Below are 26,875 nucleotides of genomic sequence, written 5' to 3' on the forward strand. Positions count from 1 at the left end.
TCGTCAGACATTGCATCCGGGGGAGTGGGAACTCCATCCGGAAATCTTTGCCCAAATTACTCAACTGTGGGGCATTCCAGACATGGATCTGATGGCCTCTCGTCAGAACTTCAAGGTTCCTTGCTACGGGTCCAGATCCAGGGATCCCAAGGCGACTCTAGTAGATGCACTAGTAGCACCTTGGACCTTCAAACTAGCTTATGTTTTCCCGCCGTTTCCTCTCATCCCCAGGCTGGTAGCCAGGATCCATCAGGAGAGGGCGTCGGTGATCTTGATAGCTCCTGCGTGGCCACGCAGGACTTGGTATGCAGATCTGGTGAATATGTCATCGGCTCCACCATGGAAGCTACCTTTGAGACGAGACCTTCTTGTTCAAGGTCCGTTCGAACATCCGAATCTGGTCTCACTCCAGCTGACTGCTTGGAGATTGAACGCTTGATCTTATCAAAACGAGGGTTCTCAGATTCTGTTATTGATACTCTTGTTCAGGCCAGAAAGCCTGTAACTAGAAAAATTTACCACAAAATATGGAAAAGATATATCTGTTGGTGTGAATCTAAAGGATTCCCTTGGGACAAGGTAAAGATTCCTAAGATTCTATCTTTTCTTCAAGAAGGATTGGAGAAAGGATTATCTGCAAGTTCCTTGAAGGGACAGATTTCTGCCTTGTCTGTGTTACTCCACAAAAAGCTGGCAGCTGTGCCAGATGTTCAAGCCTTTGTTCAGGCTCTGGTTAGAATTAAGCCTGTTTACAAACCTTTGACTCCCCCTTGGAGTCTCAACTTAGTTCTTTCAGTTCTTCAGGGGGTTCCGTTTGAACCCTTACATTCCGTTGATATTAAGTTATTATCTTGGAAAGTTTTGTTTTTGGTTGCAATTTCTTCTGCCAGAAGAGTTTCAGAATTATCTGCTCTGCAGTGTTCTCCTCCTTATCTGGTGTTCCATGCAGATAAGGTGGTTTTACGTACTAAACCTGGTTTTCTTCCAAAAGTTGTTTCTAACAAAAACATTAACCAGGAGATAGTCGTGCCTTCTTTGTGTCCGAAACCAGTTTCGAAGAAGGAACGTTTGTTGCACAATTTGGATGTTGTTCGCGCTCTAAAATTCTATTTAGATGTTACAAAGGATTTTAGACAAACATCTTCCTTGTTTGTTGTTTATTCTGGTAAAAGGAGAGGTCAAAAAGCAACTTCTACCTCTCTCTCTTTTTGGATTAAAAGCATCATCAGATTGGCTTACGAGACTGCCGGACGGCAGCCTCCTGAAAGAATCACAGCTCATTCCACTAGGGCTGTGGCTTCCACATGGGCCTTCAAGAACGAGGCTTCTGTTGATCAGATATGTAGGGCAGCGACTTGGTCTTCACTGCACACTTTTACCAAATTTTACAAGTTTGATACTTTTGCTTCTTCTGAGGCTGTTTTTGGGAGAAAGGTTTTGCAAGCCGTGGTGCCTTCCATTTAGGTGACCTGATTTGCTCCCTCCCTTCATCCGTGTCCTAAAGCTTTGGTATTGGTTCCCACAAGTAAGGATGACGCCGTGGACCGGACACACCTATGTTGGAGAAAACAGAATTTATGTTTACCTGATAAATTACTTTCTCCAACGGTGTGTCCGGTCCACGGCCCGCCCTGGTTTTTTAATCAGGTCTGATAATATATTTTCTTTAACTACAGTCACCACGGTATCATATGGTTTCTCCTATGCAAATATTCCTCCTTAACGTCGGTCGAATGACTGGGGTAGGCGGAGCCTAGGAGGGATCATGTGACCAGCTTTGCTGGGCTCTTTGCCATTTCCTGTTGGGGAAGAGAATATCCCACAAGTAAGGATGACGCCGTGGACCGGACACACCGTTGGAGAAAGTAATTTATCAGGTAAACATAAATTCTGTTTTTATGATTGTACATATTCTTGTAAAACAAAAGCTTGGTCTTCCTCTTGAAAATATGTATTTGATGGGCAAAAATAGCTAAAGGATATGCCAGTATATAGCCGTGTTATAGTACAATTTGTTTAATAATTATTCTTTAAAATAACCCCCAATTAAAACGAAAAAATTAAAATCATTATTTATTCCTAAGTTCTTTATGGTAAATTAAAGTTATAAACACATTGAATTATATTTATAGAAACCAGATTATAAATCAAATGATACTACTTATGCTGTTATAATAATCTATACAAAGATCATAAAAATATACCTTTACAATTTACCTTATTCACAATAATCACATTCAAATATAACAATACAATATTTGAATCTTCTGTTATTAACCAATAATTCTAGTTCAGTGCCCAATATGGATTACTAACTTACTATGCTTAATTAATAACTATCAGGAATTTAATCACAATAACCAGTTTATGTACAGTTCTGAAAGAGTTCACTATAATGACTGACTGGAGTGTAAAACCCTCTCTAGCAAATAAATTATTTAGCAATAATGACTAGTTAAACTACACAGGACTATGAACATAAGCTTAAAATATCAATTATGCTCTTTTAAATTTACCAGCTGTAATCTATTTCCTTAGAATGCCTTTGATTTAAATATTATCTATACTTACCAGTTTCTTATACTTTACCCAAATAACCAAATCAATGTTTCAGCTACCAGAGTTTCTCCAATAAGTCCAATTTTACCTCCTAAATTAAGAGGTAATTTTTGCAAGATGGATAAAAATTAGGCCGAGATTTGCTTTAGAGAGACTGGATTCCAAGGCAACAGTTTGCCAGTAAAAAACTCGGCAGCAAGGACCAAGCTCCTTTTTTTTTTTTCTTCTTCTCTTGCATGGGGTTAAATCACCTGATATACCCCAACCCTTTTTATTCTAATCATTGGTGAAATTGGAAACGCCCCACGGAAGCTTGTCTTGTGATAGGCCTCTTGAGCTGAACATCTTTTGGTTATTTGGTAGACTCCTCCCTGAGTAGCTATTTACCTTTTGGCTGCGATACGATCTCTGATCTATCGGTGGCAGCAGAAATGCCGTTTTAACCATCAAATATTGCTGCAGTTTAACTATATCATTTAATATGTATATTTAGTATATTCACTATTATCTGATATTAATAAACTATGTGATCAGCATATATATTCCATTTAATATAATTGAAAATGTACAATTTGAGATTAAACACTAGTATTTTATCAATTCTATGTTAAAATAGAATATATTTATATAGACTTCCTGTACATTCAGCTTATAATATTTTAAGAGATGTATTTAAATTTACATATACATTTAGCGCATAACCATATGATATGACTTAGGTCACCCCATGCAGGCAATCCTGTATCAGCATCTAGTAGCCCCATCTGGAAGATAGGAAATAAAAAATGTTATATATTTTAAAATGGGAATATTTCAATTTTTATTTAATTTATTACAAATCTAAATTGCATTTCCCCAGATCCATATATAGATATTTATGGGTATCAATTAAATCTTTGAGAATTATACAGTTCATATAGATGAATTTCTAACTTCTCTTTTTAAAATCAAGATTTAAATTCTTATATGCTTTCAGCACTCATAGGGTTAAACATGTCTCTCTGTTTTTTCCCTGCTATTTCTTACTTGAAACGCCAGCTCTTCTGGGAGCTGTGTATGGGAAACTCTGCAGGGGCTAATTTATACCTGGTATGAGCCTTATCTTTTGAGAATGTTTGTGTATTCCCTTATTCCTATAGATGGACCGTCTGTTCCTTACATGGGACCTGGGAGTTTTATTATTAATATTGGGCAGGAAACCCATTTATGGGCATATATCTGAGGGCTCCATATGTTAACATTTACTTTGAAGTGGCCCACTGGCCTTATTTATACAATGGTCTAAATCCTTTTGTTCTCTCCTGTGTAATTTTGCATATTGAGTGGGGGAAGCATTGAACTTTGATTTGTAGTCAGACAGGCATCTAATCTCTCATGATCTCAGAATTGCAATACACAGAATGTGTCCAGTAATAAAATAAGCATTAATATTTGATAGATTGTATACTTATTTTATCTTATTTTATATATATATATATATATATATATATATATATATATATATATATATATATATATATATATATATAATGTATTATCTACTGACATTCACAGATACCCCGACAGATAGGAAAGTCAAAATTGAACTTGCATAATGGAGATAGAGCGTATAGTTTTAAGTCCCTTTTAAATTCACTTCTATTATGAGATTTACTTTGTATGCAAGTGATAGTGAAATAACATTTTCTCACCTATTGGAGCATTTTTTGAAATTTTATTTCCCTAAATGACAGAAGTTGAAAGAGTTGTCCTGTTGCTTATAATGTGAGTAGGAGCATTTAAAATTGTAGCATTTGAGGTGGTAGAAATTTAGCAGATGTGATAAACACTCAGCAGTGATTCTTTCTCTGACAAACAAAAGTCCACCCTACCCCACAACATTTTAAATTTTGACATGTTTGAGTGTGACATTAGAAATTCTGCAATATTTGAAATGTAACATTCGTAATCGAATACTATCTGATCTGACGGTGTGTGTCTTTTTACTTTAAACTTTTTACTGTTCATACAAAAAAGCATCAATTAAAAACCCTTTAAACTATTTTTGCATTAAAAAGTTAGTAGTTTTAACTGGCATAGAGATCAACAGGAAATACATGTTTGTACACAATTTATGCTCAAATATCATTTGGTTTACTAGCTGTTAAGGACAACTCCAATTGTGGTGTGCAGGAAGACTCTTTTTCATAAACATGCAAACCTCATATTATTTTAGTGAGCACAAATGTATTGGTTTATCGTTAATAAAAGCATTGACTTTAAGGATTTTGTTTACAATGCATTGTCATGTTGTAGCGCTGAATGTTCAGGCTGCTGAAACATAAAACCCCTTGGCCTCTGCGCTAACGTTAGCAAAACATTTTTTTTCCAAAAGCATATTGGCCAACAAGAGACCCAAACAACAAATCTCACCCTCTGTTTGTTTCTTTACAGCCAGCAGGCATTTATTGCAAGGATTAATGAGAAACATCTGACTGCTTCCCTGCAGTTTTGCTAATACTGGTTTAACTGCTTCCATCCTGGACTACAACAAAGTTAAAGGTATGTAAAGTACTGTTTTATTGTGTTAGCAACCAAATAGTTACCGTCATCTATTGGTATCTCCTGTATCCTCATTTTAAACTGGACCTATGACTTGTTTTGCACGTTGATACTTGTTCATATTACCTGTGTGTGTATATGTGTGTGTGTGTGTGTGTGTATGTATATATATATATATATATGTGTGTGTGCTTTTTGAGGGGCTACCAGTGCTACTGTACTCGTCCGTCTGTAAGAACAAGGAATTGAAGCTTTGTTAGTACAACTGCTTCATTTGTAGTGCTCTTCATTTTATCTATTAAATCCAACACATAATTTACTTTCCAGTGAAGATAAAACCTTGTGCATGAGTTATCTTTGACAGTGGTTTCTACACTTGAATACTTGGTTACATATCCCTATTTTTAATATTTCATTAAACAAAGAAATAACATACAAGATAGCAAAATTAAATATATTAAATCATAATTTTCAAATATCCATAAGTTTGTTACATGGTCTCTCGGTGTGATGATCACCTGATAGCCACTTGTTTGTGTTCTCCCCTCATTTGAAAGAGTTGCCTCTCCTCCTTAAGAAGAGTTGCCACTGGCTTCATTTTATTGCTTAGATAGGGGTGATAGAGTCTGTTTTAACTCAGAGCAAAATGTTCGTGGTCCAAGGCTCCCTTCTATGACATTTGTCACCACAGTATGTCTAAAATATGAATAATTTATAATAAAAAGAGGGTGGGATCATGTAAAGTCTTAGAAATGTAATTTAAAGGAATAACATAATAATGTTTTTTTTTTAACTTGAATGTTACACCTGTGGATGTATTGACCTGCAAGTTAGCATGTTTGCCATTCATAAATGGGTGTATTTGGCTGTATGCAGTGTATATATAGTAATGTTGGCAGACTATAGGTGGATCATCATGATATAAATGGATTTTTGGTTTCAACAGACCCTGGTTCAGTAGTTAAAGGGATGTTTTTGGCAGAATTTGATAAAAGGAATTGTGTGTGTCTACTCCTTACATTGACTAATGAGGAACAAAATTAAGTGAAAGTAGACTTTCTTCTGCTGTCCATTGCTAATACAGCTTTAGATTTTCAGCTTTGTACCTGTGATTGCCTGCTGAAAATCTCACATCATGGTAGAGTTCATGCTGCCGGTATCGCATAGGTTCAAGGTTACAGCTATAGTTTATATTGATGAGTGAACTTTTCTATATTTATTACTATTTTCATATTTTTGTCTTAAACACTGTTAATTAGAGGTTTATCAATATAGAACAATTGCATTTGGACATAGATGACTTGGGGTTACACTTGACTCAAAACATTTATTCACTCCACATAGACTAGCACTTACCAAATCCTGCCTTGCACACCTACACAGCATTTCCAGAATTAGTCCCTTTCTTACTCAAAAAACAAAAAAAATACTAATTCATTTCCTCATTTTATCACACATTGACCATTTCAATATACTTCTAAATGGCCTTCCAAAACACTGCCTCTCCTCCCTCCAATCTATTATAAATGCTTCAGCTAAACTTATCCACCTAAGTTGCCTTCTACATCAGCTGCTCCGCTCTGCGAGTCTCTACACTGGCTCCCCATACACTCCAGAATACATTAACCCTAACTCAACAGCCTCACTCCCAACTATATTTCCTCTCTCATCACTAAATATTCCCTGACCCTCCCTCTTTTATCAACTTCTGACCTATGTCTCTCCACTCCTATAATCTCGAAGTCCCACTCCCACCTCTAAGACTTCGCACATGCTGCTCCTGTCCTCTGGAACTCTACCTGCTCCATAAGACTGTCTCCAACCTTGTATAGCTTCAGACGCTCCTATAAAACCCACCTATTCAGAAAGGCTTACCATCTCCGGCTTTCCATAGGCTGGTGAGGTATCTCAGTTGGTAAATACCCTGACTACAAAAAAGCCTGTTTAAAAGATCCAAGGTCACAGATTCAAATCCCGGCAGGATTGACTCAGCCCTTCATCCTTCCGAGGTCGATAAAATAAGTACCATTAAATTGGGTAATAATAACAACTATTACTATTCAGCTGCCGATTTGGTTAATTCCGAGAGCGAGCGCTGAAAAAGCGTTTTGAGCCCCACTGGGAGAAAGGTGCTATATAAATACTAGTTATTATCATCATTATTATTATCTCTGTTTTTCATCCTACCCAAAATAATTATTGAACTGTCTGACTGCTGCAACTACAATCTCTGTGACAAGCTACCCCAAACCTTATGTCTCTGCACCCTCAATCTGTAGACTGTGAGCTCTCCAGAGCAGGGCCCTCTTCCTCCTGTACTAGATTTGTTTAGTCTATGTTTTGTATTTTATCACAAATCCTTGTCATTGTGTACCCCTATCTCTGTACCCAGGGCTATGGTAAGCCAATGATAAGAGGTATATATGTGCAGCCACCAATCAGCAGCTAGCTCCCAGCTCTTGGGCCTACCTAGGTATGCTTTTCAACTAAGGGTACAAAGAAAACTAAGCAAATTAGATAATAATAATTTAGAAAGTTATTTAAAATTGTATGCTCTAAATCCTGAAAGAAAATGTTTGAGTTTTATGTCCCTTTTAAAGTGAAAGTCAATCCTAGCGTTGTATTGAAACAAATAAAGGGGACTTTCATTCATAAAGTATAAAATACTTCATGTAGAAAGCTCCTTTATTTGTTTCAACCGATCGCCGTTCTTAGCTGCTACAGAGGTGACGTTTTCACCTCTTAGCCGATAGCCGTGCGGTAAATCCGGCTTGGCGCCCATGGGAGCTGTATTTACCGCACGGCTATTGGCTAAGAGGTGAAAACGTCTTCTCTTAGCAAAAACATTTTTTTAGCCGTGGGCAGCTGTAGCAGCCAAGAACGGCAATTGGTTGGAACAAATAAAAGAGCTTTCTACATGAAGTATCTTATCTTATACTCCATGAATGAAAGTCCCCTTTATTTGTTTCAATAGTCAATCCTAGCGTTTGTACAACGCTAGGATTTACTTTCACTTTAAGTATCAAAAAATAGAGTGTGTTGCTTAAAGATTTTTTTTTTTTTTTTTTTTTAAATAAGCCATTACTGAGTAACTTCTAAATATTTGTCTTTGTTTTACTAACAGTATCTTAACCTTTGCTTCCAAATAATATGATAATGAGTAAGCTATACTGTGTAGTCAATGAGCAATTATTTACAGAATTCTTGGAAATTTGCAGTTCAAGAGGTTTTGTTTAAAAAAAAATAATGTGGATTTCTGTTTCTAAGTTTGGTTCTTGCAATACACCTTCAGTTAGTCATTTTCTTCATGTATTTTAATGCATGATAGCTGTAACAGAACTTGTTCTGCATAAATGTATGACATAAAGCATATTGTTTTGCTTTGAATCTACACAAGTCTCCTATTTTGTCTGTTAGCAAAATTGTAAAATGACCACCAGCCACAAGTTCTGTAGAAAGCATTTGCAGTTTTTTTTTTCTTTACGAACAAAACAGACTCCAGTACAAGCTGAGTTGTGTATATTTTCTTAAGTCTCCTATTAGTATATTAGCTATTTTTCCGTTATTTTACTTTTTTATGACAGTGCCAATATTCTAAATACTGTTTATAGCTTTGAACTGTTTGTCTAATAAGTTAAATAAAAAACATGTGTATGTTAAGTCATGGGAAAGTAATTAACTTTATTTATAGGAAGAAAAATGTTTAGTATTGCAGATATCTGGCACAAAGTATTTCTAAATTACCTAGGGCAATACTGCATAGCATTGCCCTTATTTAGTTCCAATAAATACTATGGGGTTATTATCTGTTGGATCATGACCCTGTGACCTCTGAAATGTTTTTCTGTGGGCCATTGTGATCAGATAACATTAGCAATACAACCCACAACTGTTCTAAACAAGATCTGTTTGATTATTGAAGCTGTCAAGTTTGCTGTCGCTGTGTAGCTTTTGTTAGACCTAGTGTCAATTTTTTTATGTGCTTATGACAATATCTAGATCAAAGGAGCCTAGACTTTTTTATGGAAGGCCAGACACTAATGGTGGGAAGGCCACATTACTGTATACTCACACCTATTTCAGCAATAACATTTATTCAAAATAAAATTAGATTATAATCACATTTTAATTAAACATTAGTTACAAATTAATTTAAATATATATTCTACTCCTTATCTACAAATTCTTTTTCTTTTTTTAAGACACTATGAGTCCACGGATCATCTTAATTACTAATGGGATATTCACCTCCCGGTCAGCAGGAGGAGGCAAAGAGCACCCCCAAAAAGTCCTCTTCATTTCAGATTCTTGCATATTTTTACATAGTGATAGATGCAAAGAAGTAGAAAGTATTGTAATAATGCTTGACTAAAAATGTAAATGTATATTGGGAGCTTTTAAATATATATTTTATATTATAAATTTGCTGAGAGGGAGAGATTCTTCATACAGAGACAGTGGTAAATAATTTTAAGCAAATCTAAACCGAGACATATCTGTAATTTTAACATTTTGAAAATATATTTACTTTCTCATTTATTTGTTAATACTTTTGTGTTGGGTAGCATGGTCTTTATTATGAAATTTACTCAGATTTTATGCATTTTTAAAAGCTGATTTTCTCCAACATAGGTGTGTCCGGTCCACGGCGTCATCCTTACTTGTGGGATATTCTCTTCCCCAACAGGAAATGGCAAAGAGCCCAGCAAAGCTGGTCACATGATCCCTCCTAGGCTCCGCCTACCCCAGTCATTCTCTTTGCCGTTGTACAGGCAACATCTCCACGGAGATGGCTTAGAGTTTTTTAGTGTTTAACTGTAGTTTTTATTATTCAATCAAGAGTTTGTTATTTTAAAATAGTGCTGGTATGTACTATTTACTCAGAAACAGAAAAGAGATGAAGATTTCTGTTTGTATGAGGAAAATGATTTTAGCAACCGTAACTAAAATCCATGGCTGTTCCACACAGGACTGTTGAGAGGAATTAACTTCAGTTGGGGGAACAGTGAGCAGTCTCTTGCTGCTTGAGGTATGACACACTCTAACAAGACGATGTAATGCTGGAAGCTGTCATTTTCCCTATGGGATCCGGTAAGCCATGTTTATTAAGATTGTAAATAAGGGCTTCACAAGGGCTTATTAAGACTGTAGACTTTTTCTGGGCTAAATCGATTCATTATTAACACATATTTAGCCTTGAGGAATCATTTAATCTGGGTATTTTGATAAGTTTATATCGGCAGGCACTTTTTTAGACACCTTTCTCTTTAGGGGCTTTCCCAAATCATAGGCAGAGCCTCATTTTCGCGCCGGTGTTGCGCACTTGTTTTTGAGAGGCATGACATGCAGTCGCATGTGTGAGGAGCTCTGATACATAGAAAAGACTTTCTGAAGGCGTCATTTGGTATCGTATTCCCCTTTGGGCTTGGTTGGGTCTCAGCAAAGCAGACACCAGGGACTGTAAAGGGGTTAAAGTTAAGAACGGCTCCGGTTCCGTTATTTTAAGGGTTAAAGCTTCCAAATTTGGGGTGCAATACTTTTAAGGCTTTAAGACACTGTGGTGAAATTTTGGTGAATTTTGAACAATTCCTTCATATTTTTTCGCAATTGCAGTAATAAAGTGTGTTCAGTTTAAAATTTAAAGTGACAGTAACGGTTTTATTTTAAAACGTTTTTTGTACTTTGTTATCAAGTTTATGCCTGTTTAACATGTCTGAACTACCAGATAGACTGTGTTCTGAATGTGGGGAAGCCAGAGTTCCTTCTCATTTAAATAAATGTGATTTATGTGACAATGACAATGATGCCCAAGATGATTCCTCAAGTGAGGGGAGTAAGCATGGTACTGCATCATTCCCTCCTTCGTCTACACGAGTCTTGCCCACTCAGGAGGCCCCTAGTACATCTAGCGCGCCAATACTCCTTACTATGCAACAATTAACGGCTGTAATGGATAATTCTGTCAAAAACATTTTAGCCAAAATGCACACTTATCAGCGTAAGCGCGACTGCTCTGTTTTAGATACTGAAGAGCATGACGACGCTGATAATAATGGTTCTGAAGGGCCCCTAAACCAGTCTGATGGGGCCAGGGAGGTTTTGTCTGAGGGAGAAATTACTGATTCAGGGAACATTTCTCAACAAGCTGAACCTGATGTGATTACGTTTAAATTTAAGTTGGAACATCTCCGCATTCTGCTTAAGGAGGTATTATCCACTCTGGATGATTGTGACAAGTTGGTCATCCCAGAGAAACTATGTAAAATGGACAAGTTCCTAGAGGTCCCGGGGCTCCCAGAAGCTTTTCTTATACCCAAGCGGGTGGCGGACATTGTAAATAAAGAATGGGAAAGGCCCGGTATTCCTTTCGTCCCTCCCCCCATATTTAAAAAATTGTTTCCTATGGTCGACCCCAGAAAGGACTTATGGCAGACAGTCCCCAAGGTCGAGGGAGCGGTTTCCACTTTAAACAAACGCACCACTATACCCATAGAAGATAGTTGTGCTTTCAAAGATCCTATGGATAAAAAATTAGAAGGTTTACTTAAAAAGATGTTTGTTCAGCAGGGTTACCTTCTACAACCAATTTCATGCATTGTCCCTGTCGCTACAGCCGCGTGTTTCTGGTTCGATGAGCTGGTAAAGGCGGTCGATAGTGATTCTCCTCCTTATGAGGAGATTATGGACAGAATCAATGCTCTCAAATTGGCTAATTCTTTCACCCTAGACGCCACTTTGCAATTGGCTAGGTTAGCGGCTAAGAATTCTGGGTTTGCTATTGTGGCGCGCAGAGCGCTTTGGTTGAAATCTTGGTCAGCTGATGCGTCTTCCAAGAACAAGCTACTTAACATTCCTTTCAAGGGGAAAACGCTGTTTGGCCCTGACTTGAAAGAGATTATCTCTGATATCACTGGGGGTAAGGGCCATGCCCTTCCTCAGGATCGGCCTTTCAAGGCCAAAAATAAACCTAATTTTCGTCCCTTTCGTAGAAACGGACCAGCCCAAAGTGCTACGTCCTCTAAGCAAGAGGGTAATACTTCTCAAGCCAAGCCAGCTTGGAGACCAATGCAAGGCTGGAACAAGGGAAAGCAGGCCAAGAAACCTGCCACTGCTACCAAGACAGCATGAAATGTTGGCCCCCGATCCGGGACCGGATCTGGTGGGGGGCAGACTCTCTCTCTTCGCTCGGGCTTGGGCAAGAGATGTTCTGGATCCTTGGGCGCTAGAAATAGTCTCCCAAGGTTATCTTCTGGAATTCAAGGGGCTTCCCCCAAGGGGGAGGTTCCACAGGTCTCAGTTGTCTTCAGACCACATAAAAAGACAGGCATTCTTACGTTGTGTAGAAGACCTGTTAAAAATGGGAGTGATTCATCCTGTTCCATTAGGAGAACAAGGGATGGGGTTCTACTCCAATCTGTTCATAGTTCCCAAAAAAGAGGGAACGTTCAGACCAATCTTAGATCTCAAGATCTTAAACAAGTTTCTCAAGGTTCCATCGTTCAAAATGGAAACCATTCGAACAATTCTTCCTTCCATCCAGGAAGGTCAATTCATGACCACGGTGGATTTAAAGGATGCGTATCTACATATTCCTATCCACAAGGAACATCATCGGTTCCTAAGGTTCGCATTCCTGGACAAGCATTACCAGTTCGTGGCGCTTCCTTTCGGATTAGCCACTGCTCCAAGGATTTTCACAAAGGTACTAGGGTCCCTTCTAGCTGTGCTAAGACCAAGGGGCATTGCTGTAGTACCTTACTTGGACGACATTCTGATTCAAGCGTCGTCCCTTCCTCAAGCAAAGGCTCACACGGACATTGTCCTGGCCTTTCTCAGATCTCACGGATGGAAAGTGAACGTGGAAAAGAGTTCTCTATCTCCGTCAACAAGGGTTCCCTTCTTGGGGACAATAATAGACTCCTTAGAAATGAGGATTTTTCTGACAGAGGCCAGAAAAACAAAACTTCTAGACTCTTGTCGGATACTTCATTCCGTTCCTCTTCCTTCCATAGCGCAGTGCATGGAAGTGATAGGTTTGATGGTAGCGGCAATGGACATAGTTCCTTTTGCGCGCATTCATCTAAGACCATTACAACTGTGCATGCTCAGTCAGTGGAATGGGGACTATACAAACTTGTCTCCGAGGATACAAGTAAATCAGAGGACCAGAGACTCACTCCGTTGGTGGCTGTCCCTGGACAACCTGTCACAAGGGATGACCTTCCGCAGACCAGAGTGGGTCATTGTCACGACCGACGCCAGTCTGATGGGCTGGGGCGCGGTCTGGGGATCCCTGAAAGCTCAGGGTCTTTGGTCTCGGGAAGAATCTCTTCTACCGATAAATATTCTGGAACTGAGAGCGATATTCAATGCTCTCAAGGCTTGGCCTCAGCTAGCGAGGGCCAAGTTCATACGGTTTCAATCAGACAACATGACAACTGTTGCGTACATCAACCATCAGGGGGGAACAAGGAGTTCCCTGGCGATGGAAGAAGTGACCAAAATCATTCTATGGGCGGAGTCTCACTCCTGCCACCTGTCTGCTATCCACATCCCAGGAGTGGAAAATTGGGAAGCGGATTTTCTGAGTCGTCAGACATTGCATCCGGGGGAGTGGGAACTCCATCCGGAAATCTTTGCCCAAGTCACTCAACTGTGGGGCATTCCAGACATGGATCTGATGGCCTCTCGTCAGAACTTCAAAGTTCCTTGCTACGGGTCCAGATCCAGGGATCCCAAGGCGGCTCTAGTGGATGCACTAGTAGCACCTTGGACCTTCAAACTAGCTTATGTATTCCCGCCGTTTCCTCTCATCCCCAGGCTGGTAGCCAGGATCAATCAGGAAAGGGCGTCGGTGATTTTGATAGCTCCTGCGTGGCCACGCAGGACTTGGTATGCAGATCTGGTGAATATGTCATCGGCTCCACCATGGAAGCTACCTTTGAGACGAGACCTTCTTGTTCAAGGTCCGTTCGAACATCCGAATCTGGTCTCACTCCAGCTGACTGCTTGGAGATTGAACGCTTGATCTTATCGAAGCGAGGGTTCTCAGATTCTGTTATCGATACTCTTGTTCAGGCCAGAAAGCCTGTAACTAGAAAGATTTACCACAAAATTTGGAAAAAATATATCTGTTGGTGTGAATCTAAAGGATTCCCTTGGGACAAGGTTAAGATTCCTAAGATTCTATCCTTCCTTCAAGAAGGATTGGAAAAAGGATTATCTGCAAGTTCCCTGAAGGGACAGATTTCTGCCTTGTCTGTGTTACTTCATAAAAAGCTGGCAGCTGTGCCAGATGTTCAAGCCTTTGTTCAGGCTCTGGTTAGAATCAAGCCTGTTTACAAACCTTTGACTCCTCCTTGGAGTCTCAACTTAGTTCTTTCAGTTCTTCAGGGGGTTCCGTTTGAACCCTTACATTCCGTTGATATTAAGTTATTATCTTGGAAAGTTTTGTTTTTGGTTGCAATTTCTTCTGCTAGAAGAGTTTCAGAATTATCTGCTCTGCAGTGTTCTCCTCCTTATCTGGTGTTCCATGCAGATAAGGTGGTTTTACGTACTAAACCTGGTTTTCTTCCAAAAGTTGTTTCTAACAAAAACATTAACCAGGAGATTATCGTACCTTCTCTGTGTCCGAAACCAGTTTCGAAGAAGGAACGTTTGTTGCACAATTTGGATGTTGTTCGCGCTCTAAAATTCTATTTAGATGCTACAAAGGATTTTAGACAAACATCTTCCTTGTTTGTTGTTTATTCCGGTAAAAGGAGAGGTCAAAAAGCAACTTCTACCTCTCTCTCTTTTTGGATTAAAAGCATCATCAGATTGGCTTACGAGACTGCCGGACGGCAGCCTCCCGAAAGAATCACAGCTCATTCCACTAGGGCTGTGGCTTCCACATGGGCCTTCAAGAACGAGGCTTCTGTTGATCAGATATGTAGGGCAGCGACTTGGTCTTCACTGCACACTTTTACCAAATTTTACAAGTTTGATACTTTTGCTTCTTCTGAGGCTATTTTTGGGAGAAAGGTTTTGCAAGCCGTGGTGCCTTCCATCTAGGTGACCTGATTTGCTCCCTCCCATCATCCGTGTCCTAAAGCTTTGGTATTGGTTCCCACAAGTAAGGATGACGCCGTGGACCGGACACACCAATGTTGGAGAAAACAGAATTTATGTTTACCTGATAAATTACTTTCTCCAACGGTGTGTCCGGTCCACGGCCCGCCCTGGTTTTTTAATCAGGTCTGATAATTTATTTTCTTTAACTACAGTCACCACGGTTTCATATGGTTTCTCCTATGCAAATATTCCTCCTTAACGTCGGTCGAATGACTGGGGTAGGCGGAGCCTAGGAGGGATCATGTGACCAGCTTTGCTGGGCTCTTTGCCATTTCCTGTTGGGGAAGAGAATATCCCACAAGTAAGGATGACGCCGTGGACCGGACACACCGTTGGAGAAAGTAATTTATCAGGTAAACATAAATTCTGTTTTTATCATCTAGAAACAAATCAATACACACAGCAATGAGTTAAATCTGGTGCTGCCCAGACTTTTCCTTTCTTCTTTTAAAAAAAAAAAAAAGGTTCAAATTTCATCTACAGATCCAATGTAGATCTGACATTTCCTTTTCAACCCAGCTGCAAGACATTTCCTTATTCTATCATCCTTCATGAGAGTGTCTAGCTAAAAGCTTTCCATGGTCCAACAATCCCAGTATGTTATACAGTAAGATTAATCAGTCATACACGCTGAAGCTTGCGGCAACTTACTGCTGGAATGTTCTTGAGAAAATGGTATATTGTAAGTTGCAGAATGTACAACTCCTCTAGAGGAGATCACCTGAAGCTGATGTTTTTCTAAAGCAAACAAAATGAGCAAACGTTCTCCAAGCTAAAGGATACTGCATTATGTTATGTGCCTTTTACCTGGAACACTGCACTTTAAAGTGATGGTAAATAATCTGGATTTAAAAGTTTTATGTGTTGAAATGTTATCATCCGCACAAGAGAACATGTAAAGAGAAAAAAAACAGCGCATCCAAGATTCACGGTACACTTTTAATTCAGATTGGCACGCAAAACATACATAATACACTTTATAAATAGTAAATATAAAAACTGCTCATCAGTAGTAGTGCCCAAAAACAGTCAGTTAGTTGTAAGACTCCACAATCCGGGTCGGTCCCCCACTTAGCCGCCTGTAGCCTGTAGTGGATACCACTGGTCTTAGATCCACGGTCCGTGTCGCTGAGCCATTAGTAAAAGTAAGTTCAGAACAAAAATTTGTTCCTACATCGCGATATACACTCAAATTAGCAACAAATGTATCCCTGTCCGTAGCTAACAAAATAACACACTGTGAGACTGGACACTCCCCTACATGTTTCGTCAGCATGCTAGCCAACTTTATCAAGAGTTCATTGGTGGTCAATAGCGTGTATGACATCCTTACTAAATATTTATAGCCTGTTCAGCTAGCCCCTAAAAGGTTGATACATTGTGTACAACATATTTAGCGTTGTATAACACCAAACAGTGATTAACATAATAAAACATTTAGCAAATACAAAAAACATATTTCCATGGAAAGTATATAGCGGAGATTAAATAATAATAATTGCTCATTAGTACTATTGTGAAAATCGACGCTAACAGTAAACCACAACTATACTTGCTATTCAGAATAACCATAAATTAAAACATTATCATAATAAAACATCATCTAATAATAAATAATAAGCAAAAAAACCTAAAGGAGGTATCTCATACAATGGTTCATATTCTTGCAGTGCATCAGAGAATAAAAAAAACCTGCTCCTAAAAATAGGACATAGTGTAGGATTACCCAAGAGGCATAAAAAACACACACACACACACACACACACACACACACACACACACACACACACATACACATATATATATATATTACTAATATCCATAGATAACTATCTGATAGTGTGTACATAAAGCAGAAAAACATGATAGCTATCTTAATATACTTTTTTTGAGACATTAGTGCTGTACAGGTGAAGGAAAAAAACCTATTAAAAAACGAGATGATCTAAATCTTAACCTAAGATGTAGTTCAGCTACTTATAACCATAGGTACACAAATAGTAGGTATATTTAGATACATAATAAAAGACTAGTTAAAAAACAAAATCTAGTGTCTATTCAACTATATAATGAAAGCTGCTAAATCTACAGTATACCTATATTGAGTCCCTGTGTTGCAAGACTTCTTAATTTGTGAATCCATTTTGTCTCACATTGTCTAAGTTTGGTTAACCTGGTACATTCATCTATACAGGGAGGAATTTGTTTGAGGATTTTTATTTTAGGACTAGATACATTTTTTCCATGTTTGGTTCTAAATTGCTCTGAAACACTATCACCTAGATTTAGAGCTCTGCGGTAGCCGTCAAAAGCAGCGTTAAGGGGTCCTAACGCTGCTTTTGGCCGCCCGCTGGTATTTAGAGTCAGACAGGAAAGGGTCTAACGCTCACTTTCAAGCCGGAACTTTTTCATACCTCAGATCCCCTTACGCAAATTGCGTATCCTATCTTTTCAATGGGATCTTCCTAACGCCGGTATTTAGAGTCTTGGCTGAAGTGAGCGGTAGACCCTCTACCGACAAGACTCCTAACGCCAAAAAAAGTCAATAGTTAAGAGCTTTATGGGCTAACGCCGGTTTATAAAGCTCTTAACTACTGTGCTCTAAAGTACACTAACACCCATAAACTACCTATGTACCCCTAAACCGAGGCCCCCCCACATCGCCGGCACTATAACAAATATTTTTAACCCCTAATCTGCCGACCGCACATCGCCGCCACCTACATTATCCCTATGAACCCCTAATCTGCTGCCCCCAACATTGCCGACCCCTATATTAGATTTATTAACCCCTAATCTGCCCCCCCCACGTCGCCGCTACCTTACCTACACTTATTAACCCCTAATCTGCCGACCGGACCTCGCCGCTACTCAAAGTTATTAACCCCTAAACCGCCGCACTCCCGCCTCGCAAACCCTATAATAAATAGTATTAACCCCTAATCTGCCCCCCCCCCCCCCACCGTCGCCGCCACCTAACTTCAAGTATTAACCCCTAATCTGCCGACTGGACCTCGCCGCTACTCTAATAAATGTATTAACCCCTAAAGCCAAGTCTAACCCTAACACCCCCCTAAATTAAATATAATTTTAATCTAACAAAATACAGTAACAAATAATTATATTGTAGCTATTTTAGGATTTATATTTATTTTAAGGCAACTTTGTATTTATTTTAACTAGGTACAATAGCTATTAAATAGTTATTAACTATTTAATAGCTACCTAGTTAAAATAATTACAAAATTTCCTGTAAAATAAATCCTAAGCTATGTTGCAATTAAACCTAACACTACACTATCAATAAATTAATTAAATAAATTACCTACAATTACATACAATTAAATAAACTAAACTAAATTACAAAAAAAACCCCCACTAAATTACAAAAAATAAAAAAGATTACAAGAATATTAGGCTAATTACACCTACTCTAAGCCCCCTAATAAAATAAAAAAGCCCCCCAAAATAATAAAGGTCCCTACCCTATTCTAAATTAAAAAGTAACCAGATCTTTTACCAGCCCTTAAAAGGGCTTTTTGCGGGGCATGCCCCAAAGTAATCAGCTCTTTTACTTGTTTACCTGTAAAAATACAACCCCCCAACATTAAAACCCACCACCCACATACCCCTACTCTAACCCAAACCCCCCTTAAATAAACCTAACACTACCCCCCTGAAGATCTCCCTACCTTGAGTCGTGTTCACCCAGCCGGGCCGAAGTCTTCATCCGATGGGGCAGAAGAGGACATCCAGACCGGCAGAAGTCTTCATCCTATCCGGGCAGAAGAGGACATCCGGACCGGCAGACATCTTCATCCAAGCAGAAACCTTTATTAAGGGTATTGTGAATGCAGCTACTTTTAAAGCTGGTTAGAGTGCATGAGAGTTGAGCTTTTTGGGGATGTTTTGTAAGGAAATCTGAGAGTTGTTGGTGTTGAAACCAATTTACATATGTGTTCTCTAGGATGAGCGCAATTTCAGATAAAGGTTTGGGTTTTCCATTCGTAATTATTGTGAGGCAGGGAGAAGATTTATAAATATGGGGTGCTTGGGTTGCTTGCGTGGGTAGTTTAAAGGGGAAGTCAGGGTTCTCATGAAGGGGGGTTAATAGGGAGAGTATTGTAGAGATGTTGTTATATTGTTTAATATGTTTGTACCATAGCTTAAAAGTTTCTTTGGTTATTGTTGGGAGATATGTCGGTAGATTTCTCTTGTTCGGGGTAGCCAACATTTGCTGCCGAGATGGTTAGTGTTAGATAATAAGTATTATAGGAGTACCTATTCCTTATGGGATATGGATTGGTAAGGTTTGGAAGAGGTATAGTAGCTTAGGGAGGAGGATCATTTTGACCGAGTTAATCCTACCCAACCACTAGATTGGCTTGCTGCTCCAGAATCTCCGAAGGGCGTGTGTCGCGTTGGATATAGCTTTGAAATTTGAATCGAGTGTTACCTGTGTGTGTGGGGATATGTGAACCCCTATGTATTTTATGGAAAGGAGTTGGGGACGAAAATGGGCTAGTGATTGAATTGATTCGAGCTCATCCATATGTAGCCATACGGAAGTTCCGATTTGGTGATGTTGATCTTAAAGTTGGAGAAAGTGCCGTAGGTATGGAGTGTCTGTATAAGGGAAGGGATTGATAATTGGGGTTGTGTGAGAGTAAGGAAAAGATCGTCGGCATATTAGGGTAGCTTTGTACTCCTGATGAGCTATTCTGAATCAATGGATGGCTGTGTTGTGCCTGATGTGAGAGGCTAAAAACCTCCATGGCGAGGACAAATCTTAAGGGGGAGAGGGGGCATCCCTGTCGTGTGCCATTTGTGATGTCGAATGGGTGGGATAGTGTATCGTTTAATTCAATTTTTGCTTGGGGGTTATTGTAAAGGGAGAAAACTTTTCCTATAAAGGATAGGTCAAAGCCAAATTGTTTTAGTGTCATCTGTAGAAATTGCCAATTTAGTCTATCAAAGGCTTTCTCCGCATCCATTGAAATGAATGCGGAAGGAATATTATTGGTGGTTGCGTGTTCCATTAAAAGAAGAAGTTTAGTGGTATTGTCTTTGGTTTCTCTGAAAGGGGTGAACCCAGCTTGATTAATGTGCACGATTGATGTTAGGATGGTGTTGATGCGGGTGGCTAATATTTTGGCGTACAGTTTAATATCCGAGTTTAGGAGGGATATTGGGCTATAATTTGCCGGCGTAGTGGGAGGTTTTCCTGGTTTTGGGATTACTGCTACTTGCGCTTCTAGTATTAATTGGGAGAAAGGATTGGTATCTGTTACTTCATTAAAGAGCTGGATGAGATTGGGTAAGAGTATGGAGGAGAAAGTGTGGTAGTATTTTCCAGTAAACTATCACGGCCTGGACTTTTTCCATTGTTGAGTGCTTTAATAGCCGCAAGAAGTTCAGGTTGGGAAATAGGGTTATTGAGATGTTGGCGTTCAGGTGTTATCTGAGGTAGCTGTGCATGTGTGATATAAGAAACTAGGTCTGGGAGAGATCCGCACATCGTGGAATAATTTTTAATGTTGTAAAGTGTTGAGTAATAGTCGTGAAAGGAGCGTTAGGTTGTTTTATTTCATTTATATAGGATTTTAGTCCCTCTTTTTTTATCAGGGCTCTGACTAGAAGTTTGCCTGACCTATTGCTCTCGTAGAAAAACATGTTGTTGGTTTTTGCTCAGAGTGCCTGATATTCGATTTGTAGAAAACTATCTAGGGCTTGTCTGGCATTTTGTAGGTTGGTTGCTGTTAAGGGGTCAGTTGGGGACAGTTTATGGGCTAAATCAAGGTGGGTAAATGTGTTTTCTAAATCTTTGTACGTCTGTCGATGTGATTTTTGATGTTGGGCCTTTTAATTTAATTACTTATCTTCTAAGCACACATTTGTGTGCCTCCCAGATTGCATATTTATTGGTTATCGAGTGTGAGTTTAGGCCAAAATATTACTCTATACTGGAGCTGAGTTTTGTTACTGTAGCTGGGTCGTTTAACAAAGTGTTATCTCATTTCCATATGTATGGTCTTAAGGGTTTGTCAGGCCAAGAAATTTTGAGTTTTACTGCTGAGTGGTCAGACCATGATGTGATGTGAGGGAAATATTGCATCTTTTAACTAGGGCTGTTTGGTCGGCGAAGATATAGTCAAGACGACTATATGTTTTATTGGGGTGTGAAAAGAAAGTATAATCTCTAGTGTCAGAATGGATGAAATGCCAAGTGTCTTATAAGTTGAGGTTCCTTAGTCCTGTCCACAGTGTGTTTGTGATTTTTTTTTTTTTTTTTTTTAGAGATTGCTATAGTGGGGTTGAAGCTGTCTTTTGATGGTTGTAGGGGAACATTAAAGTCTCCCGCGATGAAGGTGGGTTCTTTTGCGACATCCACTATTTTGTTAAATATGTATTTGAAAAAGGGGGTTTGGTTAGTATTTGGGGCATAGATATTTATTAATGTGATAGGCCTACCATAAAGCAGACCCACTAAGCCTAGAAATCTGCTGTCTGAGTCTTTTGCTGTTTGAATGAGTGTAAAGGGGAGTGGCTTGTGTAATAAGATACTGACCCCACCTCTCTTGGAGGTATTGGAGCTATGGTAGTGGGTGGTATATGTTTTACCTAAGTACTTGGGTTCCCTGTTTCGTCTGAAATGCATCTCCTGTAGAAACAAAATGTCAACCTGTCTTTTTGAAAGGTCTAGGAGGGCTTTTGATCTTTTGTGGGACGAGTTCAGCCCTTTTGCATTTTGTGTAAGAAGGGTTAGCTTTCGTGTCCCTTCAACTGAAAGTTTGGCCGTCATGAGTTAGTTATATGTTGCGCTCTATCTAAGTACGTCAGTGTGGTAGTAGCAAGCCTATTATGATGTTTTAGTGTTTGCTATGTACATATATTTCTCCTGTAGGGACCCAACTACCTATGCAAATAGCATTCCAAATAGTGAATCATGGTAAACATTGTAATATTGTTAACTATAATGAACATGAACATAATAACAAAAAACAAAATGAAAAAGTCTCTCTTCCTATTATAGGCCATAAATGACAGTGGTGTGAGGCTGTTACCACGAAAAGCCCTATTGGTTCTATTTTTTACTTGAATTAGTGGAGTTTCCTGGCCAAAGGGGAGATGGAAGGGGAGGGAAAAAGAGGGGAGAGGGGAAGGGAGGAAAAGAGTAAGGGGAAGGGGAAAGGGAGAGAGTGAAGGGAGCAAGGTGTATAATTCTACTTAGTTAGGGATGATGTCGTTTTTTGAGGTACAAAGAGAGAGGACATGTGCTGAGTTTACTTGCCTGTCTTGGGGAAAGAAACGACATCCAAAGTTCAGATAGGTTTGCAATGTCTCTGGAAGATGAAAGTTAAAAAGTCTTTCAGGATGACTTGCTAGAAGAGGTGGGGCTGGAGAAGATATTCCTTCTGATTGAGGTATCCATCGTTTTTTTTTTTTTTATGAGTGGCAGTATGCCATGACTCAGCTGGGTTGCTCAGTCTCTTAGGAATTTGGGGCATCACCTTTCCAAGGGAGGGTGCTTCTGGAAGGGGGTCGAGTCCGAGTGATGAGCAGAATGTCTGAATATCATCTGGAGTCCTGCAGATGATGTGGGTGTTTTTGCTGATAGTCCAAATGTTTCTTGAAAAACCCCATCTATATGGTATCCTTTTGTTTCTTAGCAGGGTTGTGAGGGTTGAGAACTCCTTCCTGTGTTGTAAAGTCCGGGTTGACAGATCCTGGAAGAATTGTAGGACATTGCCCCTGAATCGTATTGGTTGATTTTTTCGGGACTGGTTTAAAAACATCTCTTTCTCCTGAAAGTTCTTAAAGCGTATCACGATATCTCTTGGCGGGGCAGAGTCCGGTGGTTTTGGTCTTAATGTTCTGTGTGCCCTGAACCATAGGATATCATCTGGAAAAGACAGATCTTGAAGGTAAACAGGAAAGTCTCTGGGCAGTACCGATTCGGGTACCCCTCTAATACGCATATTTTTACGTCTGCTTTGATTCCCTAAATCTTCTAGTTTTTCCTGAAGTGAGAAAATTATCTCTTGTTGGGAAGTTAGTTGCTCTGTCAATTGTTGTATGTCTTCTTTGATGGTGTCTTGATTACTTTCTAAGGTTTCAACCTGAAAGCCTAGCGTATGAATGTCCTGTTTCATCTCTGCAAGTTCCTCTCTGATGCAGGATCGGACTATGTCCGCAATATCTTGTTTTGAGGGTAAACTTTGCAGAAAGGTAAATGAGAGTTGGTAGTACTCAGTTCGAGTGTTACTAGTTTGTGGCTCTTGTGAGGATAACTGCATATTTTCTGTACACAAACTTTTATGTTTTATTTTAGAATCTCTTTAAATTTTTGCTTTTACATTTTTATCATTCTGAATATATTTTTAACATGTTTATCTCCTTCACTTTTCACTTTCATAAATGTATCATTTAAACAATTAAATATGTGCATATATCTCCATCTAATATTTGTGCAGGATTTTTCAGTATAGACAATGCTTGTTTAGTTCTTGCTTTTAGTTTCAGGTCTAAACATTAAAAAAAAAACTTTACTGTGATCTGTTTGTCTTAATGTTACATTGTTAATGAAACAGTCCAGGACAACGGGGACTATTCTCTTTTTAGTGTTGAGTAGGAATAATTTCAGCCGTGATCTTTCTTGTGACTTTTTAATAGTATTTTCCCAGTGTGAATATCCATTTTACTTCCTAACTTCATGCATTGCCTGTTAAAAGTAGAGGGGGATACCAGGGGACTGGGGGAATCAGATGTAATCCTGGGAAACACAATGTATATACACATCTGTTTTTACATAAGGGCAGCTTAAATAGCTGGCGTTCTTAAATGTTAAACATCCTTCAAATTTCAATTTTATGATACCAGCAAGAAAACACTCTAATGCATTTACATTTTTTTTTTTTTTTTTTTGCTGTTTTAAGAGAGAGATAATTTGTTTCAGTAACCAAAGTAATGATGTCATATTTTGGTTGGGAATCGTGCCTCATATCCTTTTACATTTCCACTAAACAGTTTTGTGGCTCACATATCCCATAGAAAAATGATGTATTCTGAAATGGCATAGAATATTTTTCCCCTGTCTTTAGTGGAAAGTGTAATGGTCTATAGCTGAGCTGAAGAAAGAGCGGAAATATATATAAAGCTTTTTTCTTTGGATGAAAGAGAAGTCTTGAAAATAAACAGTTGAGTAAAGGCAATTTAACGTTTTACAAATATACAAACAGCCAGATTTGGGTTCAACACAGCTTTCTTTAAAATGCAAGTAATTTCAAAATGACAGATTACATGCTTTATTTGTAGCTGTTACCCCCCCCCCCCCCCCACACACACACACGCACTAAAACGTCTCCAGCAGCGCCAACTTATAGAATTCAAATGTTACATGGCATTTTTTTTTTTAAATCAAATATAAATATCAAAGCAGAGAGTTTGATACATTGTCCAAGCGTTCCCATCAAAGCAATGACTGGAGATAAGTTCCTTACACTGAACCCATTTTTTTTTTCATGATTCAGATAGAGCATGACATTTTAAGCAACTTTCTAATTCACTCCTATTATCACTTTTTCTTCGTTATCTTTCTATTTTTTTTTTTTTTTTTTGAAATGCAAGAATGTAAGTTTAGATGCCGGCCCATTTTTGGTGAACAACCTGGGTTGTTCTTGCTGATTAGTGGATAAATTCCTCCACCAATAAAAAAGTGCTATCCAGAGGTCTGAAACAAAAAAAAGCTAAAATGCATTCTTTTTTAAATAAAGATAGCAAGAGAACGAAGAAAAATTGATAATAGGAGTAAATTAGAAAGTTGCTTAAAATTGCATGCTCTATCTGAATCATGAAAGAAAACATTTGGGTTCAGAGTCCCTTTAATCTCTAAATAGGCCTCATGATTCCTTTTATCATCATAGGGTGTTCAAAAATACAAAAATACACAAATACACGGTGTGAATGTTTGAGACAGGGGATTACAGGATAAAAGACTGGGCAATCTGTTATTAGAGACTCTGATGAAACGCCACTAGGGGGCGTGAAACACGTCAGTCGTTTAGCCCATGATATACCTTTGTGCCTGTAGTATCGCAAAATAAAGCCTTAAATTTTACCGCTATGTGCTGCCAGACCCTTCTTTGTTTCTCTAATTAATGGAAGTATCTTAAAAGGATAGTAAAGTCCAAATTAAACTTTCAGATTCAGATAGGGCATGTCATTTTAAATAACTTTCCAATTTTTATCATCAAATTGGCTTTGTTCTCTTGGTATTCATAGTTGAAAGCTAAAGCTAGGTAGGCTCATATACTAATTTCTAAGCCCTTGAAGCCCGTCTATTTTATGAATACGTTTGACCGTTTTTCACAGCTAGAGGGTGTTAGTTCATGTGTTTCATATAAATAACATTGTGCTCATGCATGTGAAGTTATTTAAGAGTCAGCACTAACTGCCTGTAATGTCAAAAGATCTGAGATAAGTCTGCAGAAGCTAAGCTACAAGGTAATTACAGAGGTAACAAGTATATTTCTATAACATTATCTTAGCGAAAGCTTTAAAAATCAAAAGATTTTAGAGATTTTATCCCCCAAGGTTACTTACCACATTTTCTCTCCAGGCTCTTCTGATCAGGTCTTCTTTTAAAAAGTGGTTCGTGGGCGCACTGTCTAATCACAGCACGCCCGATACATATATTATTATAACTGTGCTGGTTATGCAAAACTGGGGAATGGTAAATAAAGGTATTATCTATCTTTTTTTAAACAATAATATTTTTGGTGTTTACTATCCCTTTTAACCCTTTAGTGACAGGGTGAAAGTGCCTACATCGGAACACCTGTTCCGATGTAGACAAATTGAAACTACGTGATCGTGCATACGATCGTGAGATTTCAATTATTGGATCGCATCTGGGGGGCGTCCCTACAACCCTAGTAACGCCCTCCAGACCGCGATCAAGTCCTAGAAGCACAGAAGGCTTCAGGACAGCCGTTTGTTATGACGTTCTATTCCGTCATAACGGCTTTAAAGCCCAGTGTAATTATGACGGAATAGAACGGCATAACGGCGTTAAAAGGTTAAAAGAAAGAAGACTTTACATACATACAAACAATTTAGAAGACCAAAATCAGCATGTTTTTACTTCACAGAGATCATGTCAGACTAATCTAATTGACTTATTTGATTATGTAACAAAAGTATTAGATCAGGGTGGAGCAGTTGATGTAGCATATCTTGATTTCAACAAAGCATTTGACACCATCCCACACAACAAACTAATTCACAAATTTTATCTCCTTGGTCTAGACTCAAAAATTGTAAACTGTGTAGAATGCTTGCTTAAAGGGACACTGAACCCAATTTTTTATTTCATGATTTAGATAGAGCATGACATTTTAAGCAACTTTCTAATTTACTGTTTTTATCAATTTTTCTTCGTTCTCTTGCAATCTTTATTTTAAAAGCAGGAATGTGAATCTTAGCAGCCAGTCCATTTTAGATTCAGCACCATGGATAGCGCTTGCTTATTGGAGGCTTACATTTACCAACCAATAAGCAAGCATAACCCAAGTTCTCAATCAAAAATGGGCCAGCTCCTATGCATCACATTCCTGCTTTTTAAATAAAGATAGCAAGAGAACGAAGAAAAATTGATAATAGA

General features: G+C 38.7%; 1 protein-coding gene across 4 annotated transcripts in view; it reads left to right on the top strand.

Annotated features, from left to right (window-relative positions):
• The window catches only part of FAM110B (family with sequence similarity 110 member B), a 433,945-nt gene that overhangs the window by 116,364 nt on the left and 290,706 nt on the right, over positions 1 to 26,875 (top strand). For 3 of the 4 annotated variants that reach the window (XR_008402594.1, XM_053715058.1, XM_053715060.1), the window contains exon 2: positions 4,993 to 5,100. The gene's annotated coding sequence lies outside the window, so the exon portion shown is untranslated. The remainder of the gene's footprint in view (positions 1 to 4,992; positions 5,101 to 26,875) is intronic. The other variant, XM_053715059.1, reaches the window with a different exon arrangement.

The sequence above is a fragment of the Bombina bombina genome, chromosome 5 (genome assembly GCF_027579735.1).
Source record: "Bombina bombina isolate aBomBom1 chromosome 5, aBomBom1.pri, whole genome shotgun sequence".
NCBI classification, from domain to species: domain Eukaryota; kingdom Metazoa; phylum Chordata; class Amphibia; order Anura; family Bombinatoridae; genus Bombina; species Bombina bombina.